At 44.6% G+C, this 12390-nt stretch overlaps 1 long non-coding RNA gene across 1 annotated transcript; it reads right to left on the bottom strand.

Annotated features, from left to right (window-relative positions):
* Window positions 1-2444: 2444 nt before the first annotated feature.
* Window positions 2445-11641, bottom strand: LOC126044287 (uncharacterized). Its single transcript, XR_007507628.1, has 4 exons — window positions 11525-11641; window positions 10604-10634; window positions 5582-5688; window positions 2445-2818 (listed from the first exon to the last, which is right to left on the bottom strand). It is a non-coding gene; the product is annotated as an uncharacterized LOC126044287 (long non-coding RNA).
* Between the last annotated feature and the right edge of the window lie 749 nt (window positions 11642-12390).

Genomic DNA, 12390 nt, shown 5'->3' with positions numbered 1-12390 from the left:
CTGGGAAAGCATAAACGCGTTCCCAGGGCGTTACACAACTTTGCCGCAGGTAAAGCACGAGATACCGAGTGGGAACGGTAATTAGAAAAAATTCGAAACTGAGTGACCTTCCCTCAGTGCTAACATGCCACATAGTACTAGCTTTGTCCTGACATGTGAGGCACTTCTCTTCTGTATCTAATCCAGGAATCACTTTACATTTCATGAATCTACACGCAACGTGAGTCAGATATAAACAGAGTTGCCCAACCCTTTAAAAAATTCCATTACACTTACTCTTCCTGCCAGTTCAAGTGAAAGTTTTAGGCAGATCAGGCGGTCCACAACTGGGTAACTTTTTTCCTCTGGCGTGAGAGGCTGGGATAAGACGGTGGGTGACGGCGTGGATCGCTATCTGCACGCAGACAGCACCAGACACCTTTTCTCAGCTCAGTCCTGCCGAGAGCTCTTTTCAGGTCTCTGGCACACTCCAGTCTCTGGTCAGCACGGTCCTTCCCAGGTGTGGGTCTCACCAAGGATGTTTTTCAGGTGTCACGCTGTGCATTGCGCTCACGGCACAGGGCTGAGCAGACAGCTCCAGAGCTCAGGAGCTTCCCTTGGTGGATTACACTTCTCCAACAAATACCCATGCCAGAGCCGTGCGGCTTACAAAATAATAGGAATTCCCTATAATCATCAAGTCTTCTTTCTTTTTTCCTTCTCTCTTGCCCCCCCCCCCTCGAGTTTCATGATATTTCCTGCCTGCCTCAGAGCTCCACTGAAATGGAATTAAGTTATTGATAGGCATCTCCTCTTTTACTACAAAATAAAAGGAGCTTGGGGGGGGATCTACAGATACAGCCTTGCAGGTGCCTCTCAGGTACAGAAAGCTGAGAGAAAACAAGAATGTTTTGTTTGCAAAAACAGGGGAGAAAATGCATTTTTTCAAGCGCTTGGTACTGAACAGTAGAAGTTGCTTATATTCACTTACCCTTTACTGCACAAAGAGTTAGCACAAAGGGTAACCATGAGTTTCTCCCCAGAACTTGGGAGAAGGCTGGCTGATATATATATCAGAGACTTAAAATTAAGTAAGTTCAGAAAAACTAAGCAAAAAAAGTTTAAATGCATTTAGAAAAATAGGCTGAGGGGGCTAGAAAAATACATCTTTGCCCTCCATCTAGTTCCTTCCTGAAACGCTTGCTGGCTGATTACTGCCCTCTTCTCCCAATATAAAACAAAATAAGAAATCTTTGTCTCCAACCTCACTTCAGTGACTCACACCAAAAACATACCCTTTTACTTCCCTGAACTTCTGAGGAATTTAGAAGTGCAATCCTCAAAGCCCCAAGGGAAGTTTGGCATTTCATAATAGCCCAGGAGCCCCACCTGAGGTATGAAGAATGCTTTGAAACATGCCTGTGATTAATTAATTAACATATTGGCACCTAACTAGCTTTTTAACACTCCGCCTAATGTTTTAGTTTAGAGCTGCCTGTGCCTGTCACCGAGACTGTGTGGACTGATGCCATTATCTTGTAAAGAATAATGCATTTTACATCTAAGTAAACATAACAATGTAACATAGATACAGCAACTTGAATTAAGGATTAATTACAATGATTCCTAGCGCTTAAAGAGCAGACAGTTTACAAAGGGAGGAAGCAATTACTTTTAAAGACAGGGGGTTTTTGCTTCAACATTTTTCAGCAGTTGCATCATTCTTACTCCTGACAACAAAGTCAAACTCTGCCCTTACATCTGCTCTCCCCTCTCCCCGCGTGAGGCTGGAGCCCTCCACGTCTGGGTGTGTGCCCTAACCTCCACCCAGGGCGAAGTCCCCAGTGGGCACCGACACGGCGAGGAGGTGATGGATAATTAACCCAGCAGCCCCACGCTCCACGCTTCCATGTGGTTCAGGCAGTCCTGAGATTTAGGCCCTGCGTTCTCTTTCCTATCAGCTGAGGACCTCAACTGGGTCATTTAATTTGTAGAAAAAGACATTTGCTCAAAAAGGTTAAGTTATATTAAACCTTCATTGAAGTGTTAACTAAATTACTTGGTTAACCAGGGTATTTGGGAATATTTTTGGCTGTTTAGGTAAGCATGAAACCCACACGACCATAATAACAAAGTACAACCAAAATACTTAAACAAACACAAATCCTCTCTCCCCTTCCAGCTACTAGAATAAATAACTTGTTTATTGCATAGGAGAGAGTCTTAGGCAAGGACTAAATCAAAGGAAGGCGTTTTGCTTTTAGCCCTGAGAGTAAGGAGGTTCACGGCCATCCGTGCGTCTTGCACCGCGCGGCTGTAACTCCGGGGAGAGCTGTCTCCCGTGCTCGTGGCTTCCCCGTGCCGGTTAACAGCTTTCTTCTTGCAGGGAGACTGGCAGCAGAGGAGTGCTTCATCGAAGGCAGTGCTGGCACAACTGCTAGCACGTATCCCAGATTTTGGGGCTGGTTTCCATCAGTTTGGAAGGGCAGGGTCAGTCTGGAGGTGGTGGCTCCGACTGCTAGCGGGGTCTGCCAACTCCGGCTCCTCAAAGAGGAGCCCGAGCAGAGTTGAGAGCGGTTGTCCCTTTTCTTTCTTTTCTAAGTTGTGTACTGGCCTTTGCTTTGGTTGGACCGCAGGCAGCAAACCTCCTGAAAGCCCAGGAAGCACTACGAAGTTGTATACCGAATTTGGAGGTGGTCTGTGAATGTCCCATGGATCAGTGGAAAGCTCATTTGTTTCCTAATGCATGGAAGAAAGTAGTAAGCAGCACAGGATTTCTCTTTGGAAAAGGTGCGAAGTCTAGATCTTGCAATCATGTTCATCAAAGGCAGCTGCTTTTCTAGTGAGACGCAAGATAAACATCAAAACTGGATCAGCGTTCACAGATAAAACCATGAGATAAAAAATTCTGATGGGAAACAAGTGAGAGTCAGTTTAGAAAAAAATGCATATAGGAAATAATAAGCTTAAAGCCTTTGGGAAAGAGCAGCCTTACTAGAAAAGACCGAGTTGATACCAAATGTCAAAATGTTTATACGCCTAAAAATTTATAATTCAGTACTGTTGGTACAGAACGAGGATATGCTGATCTTTCTTGTATGACTCTATATACAGATCTGGATACCTCAATACCGGAATGACAGCCACAAATTGGAAGGAATTCAGCAAAGAGCAACAGTGGAGATAAAAGCTACAGAGACTAACGTAGGTTGAGAGAGTAAAGAGGTTAGCGCATAGCCTGAGGGTAAAAGAAAAAAAATGGTAACTCTTACAAAATATTTGAAAAGTGTGAACAGCGAGGAATTAAACTGTTTAGATTGCTACACTAAGAAGTAAGAATAGTGGAAGTAAGAATGGTAACTTATCCTACCCATCGTATTACTAAAGAAATATAAACATCATGTACTGAGTAGTCTCATTTGGAGGTGGAAATTAGGAAATGAATTTGCTTCAAATCTGTTGTTGCTATGTTTGTTTTCCATTTTTTTTACACACCAGTGTAATTTTTTTCTCCAGAATAACGTCACCATAGTGTACTGAATTGCTTCCACAAAAAATTTTGCTCTCTCTCTGTAAATGTACATATAGGGTAGCCAAGAAACAAGAGTGGAATTTTTTTTACTGCTGATCGAGCATCTGTCATTTCCACTTTCCCCACGCTTCCAAACCGTGCGTTCTAGAAGTGACCGTGTTTCCTCTCAGCAACAAAAGCATTACAACCACAGCCAACGTCGTGGTGCTTAAGACACAGGCAAGTCCTGCCGAGATGAGCCTTGACCCAGCATTTCACCGTGGACCATGCCAACAACCCTACGCCATTGCAGGTGGCCAAGGTTTGCTGGGGATTACCTGGCTGTTGCTAGACTTGAAGGCACATTTGTAACCAGAGCCCCATTGCCTTGACAGGCTCATAATTCACAGGCTACTCAAAAATAGCCGATGACAGCATTTGTTGTTCAAGGGAAGGAAATAGCCTTTGAAGAGCATTCCCACCCATCAGATTTCATTATGCAACGCTGAAATACATCTTTCGGAGCATCTGGAGATTTCACATCCTGCACGTTTGTAAAGCACAAACTTCAGTCTTTCCCGGTGGGATGATGGGTGAGAAAAAGCTATCAGGTGCGAATTCCAGAACCTGCTTTTCTCCTCCTCCCTTAAAATTTTCACAGTCAATTGTACAGCCTGAGTCAACAAGACTCAGCTGGCTCAAGCTGTCCAGTATGATCATATTTTTATTAGACACTCTTCAGAACTTTTATTCTCACTACATGGTACAAACCACTGCATTTTCAACAAAAAAAAAATCACCTGCGTAAAATGTTACACGCATCATTTAGGATTCTCAGTTAGTTCTGAAAATGTTAGGGGGGAAATCTGATGAAAAATTATAATCACAGTTATGTGAAATCTATCGTATTCAAACCATGCCAATCACAAGCTGTGTATACCGATTATGTATTTGTACACAAATCTAGTCATAAAGGATCTTTGAAGCACAAATTCACACTGTATGCTACCAGTTTCCTCCTTAGAAAAAATTACTTACTTATCTAAAGAGCAATTTGTATTTTTGTCAAATTTTTGGATAACAAAAGCAGTGAGAAATTCCAAGCTCAATTACTCTTCTTCCCTTGACAAAAGTTAATCGAATACTATTGCACTACCTGTTAACTATAGTTTAAATCCTGCGTAAGCTTGGCTTTATAACCAGATTTTGTAGTTCTTAGCTGAAAAAAAAATTACTTTTGAAACCAAGAGGAACATTGACAAATCAGAACTGCAAACCGCAGTCCTGCACAGTTATAAGGTGTGCAGTTGTTTGTTTGTATATGAAAACAGCAGTATAAATTAGTTCAAAATCTAAATTAAGAGCACTGATTTACAAAGAAAATGTGTCCCAAAAGAGTCAAAGACTCAAAGACTTGCTCATTATTTTTAACCTCTCGGATTCTTCTCTAAATTCAGCTGTGGGTGACAACAGAGAAAAGCCGCTGCATTTTCTCAGGCGTTCGCTGGCTGTAGGTGATGCCGGTTGGTGGGCTCTGCTCGACAGCCGGCCACAACCAGAAACTGCCCCTGCACCTGGCAGCGATTTCTGCACTTCTTCAGGGACAGGGGGCATCTACAAAGTGACTTTGTTCTCCCCCAAGGCCTGGGTACACACCAGCGACCCTCCCGCTGCCTCTCCCGAGGCTCGGCTTCTCCCACAGCAAAACCTCAAGGGCATGAGCCAGAATTCCTGGAGGCTACGGCAAGGCTGGCACTGATTTCATACCCTGTGACTATGTCACGCCCTGGCTTCAGACACTAGAATTATCAACCCGATGTTTTCCGTCATATCATCAGCAATTAAAAAGGGAAGCAGGAGACTGAAAAAACCCCGAAGTGCCGTATGGAACAAAACGCCAGGCGGGGCGTGATCCTCCGTGCAACGCATCCTCCTCGGCATCCCATCCCTCCAGTGTTACGGGGAGACCCGGCACTTTGCACCTGAGAATATTTTGGCGGTATAAAAAGCCAGATTTGTACACAGCCAACTCTGATGGGATTGACCCGTCGAGTTGTCCATGTCTTACCAGTGGAAGTAGTAATCGCTTACCGGGAGGTGTTAAGCCCACAGCAAAGAAACACGGCTACGCCGTTACTCTATGCGCACCAAGGCAGGTAATACATTGCGCGAGACTGGATTCTGTTCCGTCCAATAATCTGACCTTCGTAAAAAAGAAAGAGCCCATTAGGAATTAATGTCCTGCACGTAGAAATGTCTGCTTGCATTCCTCTTTCGCAGACATGTGTTTGGCGCCTGGGGTATTAACTTTCAGACTTTGTTTCTTTTTACTGCATATTCGTCTGCAGTACTGTTGCCTGCAAATGGGGTGCAGTAGAAAAACAAGCTGTGTTGCCTTTGCCCTTTCCCAGTTCTCTCAGATGAAAAGGTAGTTCATTCATAAGATCATAAGTGATCTTAATTTCTTATACGAGACACCGTAATCTAATGAGAGTTTATTTTCAACTTTGGTCAGAACTGTAACCCACATTAAGTTTCTATTTATAAGTAACTGGGGGGGGGGGGGGGGGGGGGAAGGAGGTTAATGCTCCAGTAGCAAAAAAATAAACAGCATTGTAATGAAGTGTCTCTGGAAAACAAGATGAAAATAAGAAATGCTTAGACACAAAACTAAAGGCAAATCATTGTTGTTTAATAAACATACAATTGCTTCCAAAAATATTACATCCTTATCTGGTTCAGAGCTACATTATACACTATTTTGATTAGGCTTCTTGCATAAATAAAAAACAACTCTTATTTTGCAGACGCAAGAATGAAAAATATATTCAGCAGGATGTTACTCACAAACCATGCCAAAGATAGTTTTGACCATAATGCAAAGAAATCGATCTGACCAATGAACTGTACAATTTATGTTCTGAAAACTCTGTTCTATAAAACAGAATTTGCCACATTTCTTCAGAACTGTATTTCTCACTTCATATACAAGCATACCATTAAGTTCAATCCAGTAAAAAAAATTTTTTAATATAGCTGAGAATATGTTTTGATTATATATCTTTCCTTACGTTCCAATGCATTTTTGGTAGTTCTACTCCTTTACCCTTATTTTGCAAGAATAACCATGCAGGTTTCTATTTTGACACTATCAGGTTACAATGCTCAAGGCAGACATCAAGATTTATATAACTTGATAAGCCCCTATTCATTTTTTACTGTTTCTAAAACAGTAGCTAACAACAAGCATTAGTACCTATGTATAATGCATACTATATTCATGTGTATAATGGGTATTATATTCATTCAATATTAAGCAAAAAAATAATTTCAATAGCAGGATGTAACTGCTTATACATTACCAAATAAACAAAGCTGGAAAGAACATTTTATGTGAATACACTCCAGAAAAGAGTAAATGGCAGGAGAATAGTTGGGGCAGAAGTCATTTCACCTTCTTCTAACATGACAGCAACCGTGTGTTCACACATGCACAGCTACTCAGCTCCTAAAAGCTCCTGTGCATGAATACATGTGGACAACGATGTTAACACTAGTCACTCAAAAGGGGATAAAGAGGCAACGGGTCAAAAATAAAGGAAGTGATTTTTCTTAGCAGCATTACGCTCATGGATTCACTAGCACCAGAGCTTTTAAGGCTTTGAGAGCAGAATTCCTTATTCTGTATGCATGGCCAAAAAAAGGCTCGCACAGACCATAATAAACAAGAACTTTCACACAGTGAAGTGGTTACAGTATTTACCTTCCTGAAATGGATGTTACTGGAAATGAAGTGTCTTTGAAAAAACACTTATTTTCCCCTACATGAAATACAAACAGCTCTTTATTATTATCTTTTTTTGCTCATTGTTTAAAGCTATTTCTAGGTATCTCTGGATTTCTAGCTTAAGATCCCCTGTGGGGAATCCATTCTAGATGGAATTTCATAGTGATATTTCAAAAAAAGAAAATCTTTCCTTGGCATTTTCACAGCTTTATCTGGTGCTATAACCTATCGGTAGCCATTGATCAACTGGTTGCCACGAACCAGAGTAGCACCTGCTATTCTGCTCATAGAAAGGTATATTGATCTGGATGTTATGCAGTTAATTTAGCAATGCTTTTATTTCATTTCTCAACATCGGTTCTACTCATTTCAAACAGCTATACAGAACCGGGTGTTGTTATTGTACAGGGAATAGTGCAAGGTTGCAGAAGAGTCTTTCTTCATTTATAAAGAAAATCTCATCCGAACACTCTTGTTTACAACTCATTATGTTTCCAGACTGAAATAGGCAAATGCAGAGACAAACTCTCAGGCTCGCCCCTTCTTGGTTTACCCCAGTGAGAAATGAGCCCCTTCTTTTCTGTCTTGCCGGGACTTTTAGCCCCTATTCCTTTGCTTACACAGACGGGAGAGCTCCCATGTGGGATTATACGCCTTGAACTGTCCCCGTGCGGTCACCATTGCCACTCTCGCTCCTGATCCCAACTGGGCAGAGAAGTGACACACCAGTGAAGGGACACAGTATCCTTCCACACGTCCCGGAGCCTCCTCGGAGAAATTAGCAACATTACATTAATGTAATGCACTTGATTACGCAGAGCTAGAGATGGGTCCCATTCGAAATGGGCCCGTTGGATGGGTCCTTTGACAGCCACCACGTGGGACCTCAGTGGGCGAGGGGACCAAGACCCATGCAGCTCCAGCCTCTGGCTTGACCCTCCCAGCCAGGAGTCAAAGTGACTTGCTCTGGCTGGGACAGCTCTGGATCATGAAGCCATTTAATCATTAATCACATTAAACCATTACATCTCCGCTTCTGAAAAAGATGAAGGTGAATTCTCTCTCCGTCCCTTCCTTGCTTTTACCCACAACAGGTGAGCAAAGCCTCAGACCAAGAAAACCTGACACATCCTTTCACTAACATCACTTCAGTATGCTGTCTTACCCTAATTAGCTCATAGTTACAGTACTGATACTTGTCCAGAAACTCGTCTTGCCTCACTAGATAACAATGAGTAGAAATTTCATAACAAACACACAGCCGAATCTTCTGTTAGCTGTGGGTGTAAATCCCAACCTCAGTGCTCTGTTAATACATCTCTAAACTGGATATCTCTATTCCACTTAATTTCCAATTTTAATGATCTAGATTTTAAAGCAGCTGTGTCCAAGTAAGGATGTGAAAGCTGACTTACTTCCTCTTCAAATGAAAACCAGACTACCCTTTCTGGTCACAGAGAAATAACAAGTGACCCACTATTTTGTAAAACTACTCTATGGAAAGCAGGAAGATTTGGAGATGCTTAAAAGGAAAGAAAAGTCACTGAAAGAAAGATTATTCTCACTAGCTCCATGAACCATCAATACCTTCCTCTGGGTTCCCTAAAATGGATTTGTTTTGGTTTTTTTCTCAGGAGGCAAGTAGAAAGCATAAGAACAGGGATCACAACTTTTCCAAAAGATTTGAATAATGAAAAGAAAAAAAAAAAAGCTTTGGTGGCAAGTTATGATACTGGGATGCTAGACAACAGATGTCACTTCTGGGGTCTGTCAAAGACTTTGAGTGACCTTGGCTTAGATAAGCCAAAACCCCTCCGGGCCCCAAGTCCATACGTTACGCAGGGATAACAGTAACACCGCCTTTGTGAACCTGTAGAGATAGTTCCTTAGTGTAATAGCTGTCTCCTAGTAAGTCCACATCAGGCACCTAGGACATTATTGACCTCTTATCCAGGCTGACACTGCTGTATGATGTAGGCAACTATGATGATGCAATAGCTGCTCAACAACTTTCTGCGCGATATCATAACACCTGATGCAGATCCAGTTAGCCTTGTGCACTTATTCAGTCCCAAATAAAATAGTGTCTAGGCGCATCTAACCTGCCTGTGTTCATGTACCCACTTCAGGTGGGCAACTGCTTCTGGAAGAAAGAATACTGATGTATGAGGAGGCTAAGAAATAGTTTCTCATGAGATCTTAGGCATCTAAGTTAGATGTAAATGTTACTAAACACCTAAGCCCAAACTGCAAGTCTTGAAACACCATTAGTGGTGTCCCTGAGGGGTCTGTATTGGGACCAGTACTGTTTAAGATCTTCGTCAATGACAGACAGTGGGATCGAGTGCATCAGCAGCAAGTTCACAGATGACACCAAGTTGAGTGGTGCGGTTGACACACCTGAGGGACAAGACGCCATCCAGAGGGACCTGGACAAGCTCGAGAAGTGGGCCCATGTGAACCTCATGAGGTTCAACAAGGCCAAGTGCAAGGTCCTGCACCTGGATCGGGGCAACCCCTGCTATCAATACAGGCTGGGGGATGAAGGGATGGAGAAGAGCCCTGTGGAGGAGGACTTGGGGGTACTGGTGGATGAAAAGCTGGACACGAGATGACAATGTGCGCTCGCAGCCCAGAAGGCCACTGTATCCTGGGCTGCATCAAAAGCAGAGTGACCAGCAGATCGAGGGAGGGGATTCTGCTCCTCTGATCTGGTGAGACACCCCCCCCGCAGTACTGCGTTCAGCTCTGGGGTCCTCAGCACAGGGAAGACCTGGACCTGTTGGAGCGGGTCCAGAGGAGGCCACAAAAATGGTCAGAGGGCTGGAGCACCTCTCCCGTGAGGACAGGCTGCGAGAGTTGGGGTTGTTCAGCCTGGAGGAGAGAAGGCTCCGGGGAGACCTTATTGCAGCCTTTCAATACTTAGAGGGGATTTATAGGAAAGATGGGGATAGGCTTTTCAGTAGGGCCTGTTGCAATAGGACAAGGGGTAATGGTTTTAAACTGAAAGAGAGTAGATTCAGGTTAGATACAAGGAGAAATTTTTTACAATGAGGGTGGTGAAACACTGCCCGGAGAGCCTGTAGATGCCCCATCCCTGGAAACATCCAAGGTCAGGCTGGACGGGCTCTGAGCAACCTGATCGAGTTGAAGAAGTCCCTGCTCATTGCAGGGGGGTTGGATGAGATGACTGTCGTGATTTAAGCCTGACCAGCAACAAAGCACCACACAGCCACTCACTCACTCCTCCCCAGTAGCAGGATGAGGAGGAGAAAATATAACGAAAGGCTCATCTGTCGAGACAAGGACAGGGAGGGATCACTCACCACTTACGGTCACAGGAAAAACAGACTCAACCTGGGGAAAAACCAAAATCAATTTAATTTGTTACCAATCAAATCAAAACAGGATAATAAGAAATAAAACCAAATCTTAAAACACCTTCCCCCTACCCCTCCCTCCTTCCCAGGCTTAACTTTACTCTTGATTTTCTCTACCTTCTCCCCCTCAGCAGCGCAGAGTGATGGGGAATGGGGTTTGGGGTCAGCTGCCCACACGTCTCTGCCACTCCTTCTTCCTCAGGGGGAGGACTCCTCACTCCTCCTCTGCTCCAGCGTGGGGTCCCTCCCATGGGAGACAGTCCTCCACAAACTTCTCCAAGGCAAGTCCTTCCCACAGGCTGCAGTTCTTCACAAACTGCTCCAGTGTGGGTACTTTCCATAGGCTGCAGTCCTTCAGGCACAGACTGCTCCAACATGCGCTTTCCCATGGAGTCCCAGCTATCTTAGGGGGCATCCCCCTGCTCCAGGGTGGGCTCTTCTCTCCCCGGGCTGCAGCTGGGCATCTGCTCCCCCGCTCCCCTCCATGGGCTGGGGGGGACAGCCTGCCATCTCACCGCAGGCTGCAGGAGCATCCCCTCCTTCCTCACTGACCTCAGTATCTGCACAGGGGCTCCTCTCCCATTCCAATCTCCTCCCCTGCTGCAGGTTTCCCCTCTTAAATCTGTTCTCCCCCAGGTGTTACCACCATCACTGATGGGCTCGGCCTGGGCCAGCGGCGGGTCTGACTCGGAGCCGGGGGAGCTTCTCGCAGCTTCCCGCAGGAGCCGGCCCTGCGGCCCCTGTCCCACTACCAAAACCCTGCCACATAAACCCAACATGATGACCTCTAAATGTCCCTTCCAACCCAAACTATTCTGTGATGCTATGATTCTGTCCTTCCTGTTGCCTAATCCCATATGCACCTACGTCTTTGTCGGCAGAGTTCTTCAGGACACTCTGGTGTCTGCACATGACCCAGCGTCACCAGCAGCTGCTGTGTGCCCCATGCCCTCTGGTATCTCGGGTGCCACTGTGCATGCTTCCTAGTGCTGCGTGGCACATGAACGCACTCCTACACCTCTAGGAGCAAGTACTGGAGGAAGTATTGCAGCAGCTGTTGTTTTACTTAGAGGAGGAAGAGAAAAGTCCGGTTACACAATAGCTTGGCGATTACAGAAGATGAGGAAAACCTGCCCCTTGATCCCAGGTGAGTGCAAAGCCACCTCCGCCACCTCTCAGAGATGGCCTGAAGCGGGATCTGAGGCCACACCGTAGTAAGGGTGTCCCTGAAGCAGTCACACTGCACGTGGCATAAGTGATGATGCTATAATTTGAGTGCGAGAAAGACCCTGTGTGACTCTCCGGTCGAGGGGTCACATACTGGCCAGGAAGGCAGAACACCCGAGTTCCCAAACCTGCTCCAGGTACAATAACACATAAACAGCTTTGTGTCATCCGTGGTAGAAGAGCAGCTGAAGCAAATCTCAAGTACTCACACATATGTATGTATATAAATGTGTCCTAAGAGCAATGAGTCACTACACATCATTTTTTAGACTAATAGTGAAGGTATCTAAGGAAGACTCCTGACTGGAGGAAGGCTCCACCTACAACGTAGAGCTAGCTCCAAAGCTGAGTAAAGAAATGGGGCTCAGAACATACTTCATAATAAAGAAAAACTGGGAAAGAGCAAGGACAGATGGTCAGAGGTCTGCAATGTCTTCCATGTCAGGAGATGATCAAATAATTCAGGACACAATCAAATAATTCAGGACTGTACAGTCTGGGAAACA

Source organism: Accipiter gentilis, chromosome 11 (assembly GCF_929443795.1).
Source record: "Accipiter gentilis chromosome 11, bAccGen1.1, whole genome shotgun sequence".
In the NCBI taxonomy this organism is placed as follows: Eukaryota; Metazoa; Chordata; class Aves; order Accipitriformes; family Accipitridae; genus Astur; species Astur gentilis.
This window is presented reverse-complemented; position numbering and strand designations above follow the sequence as displayed.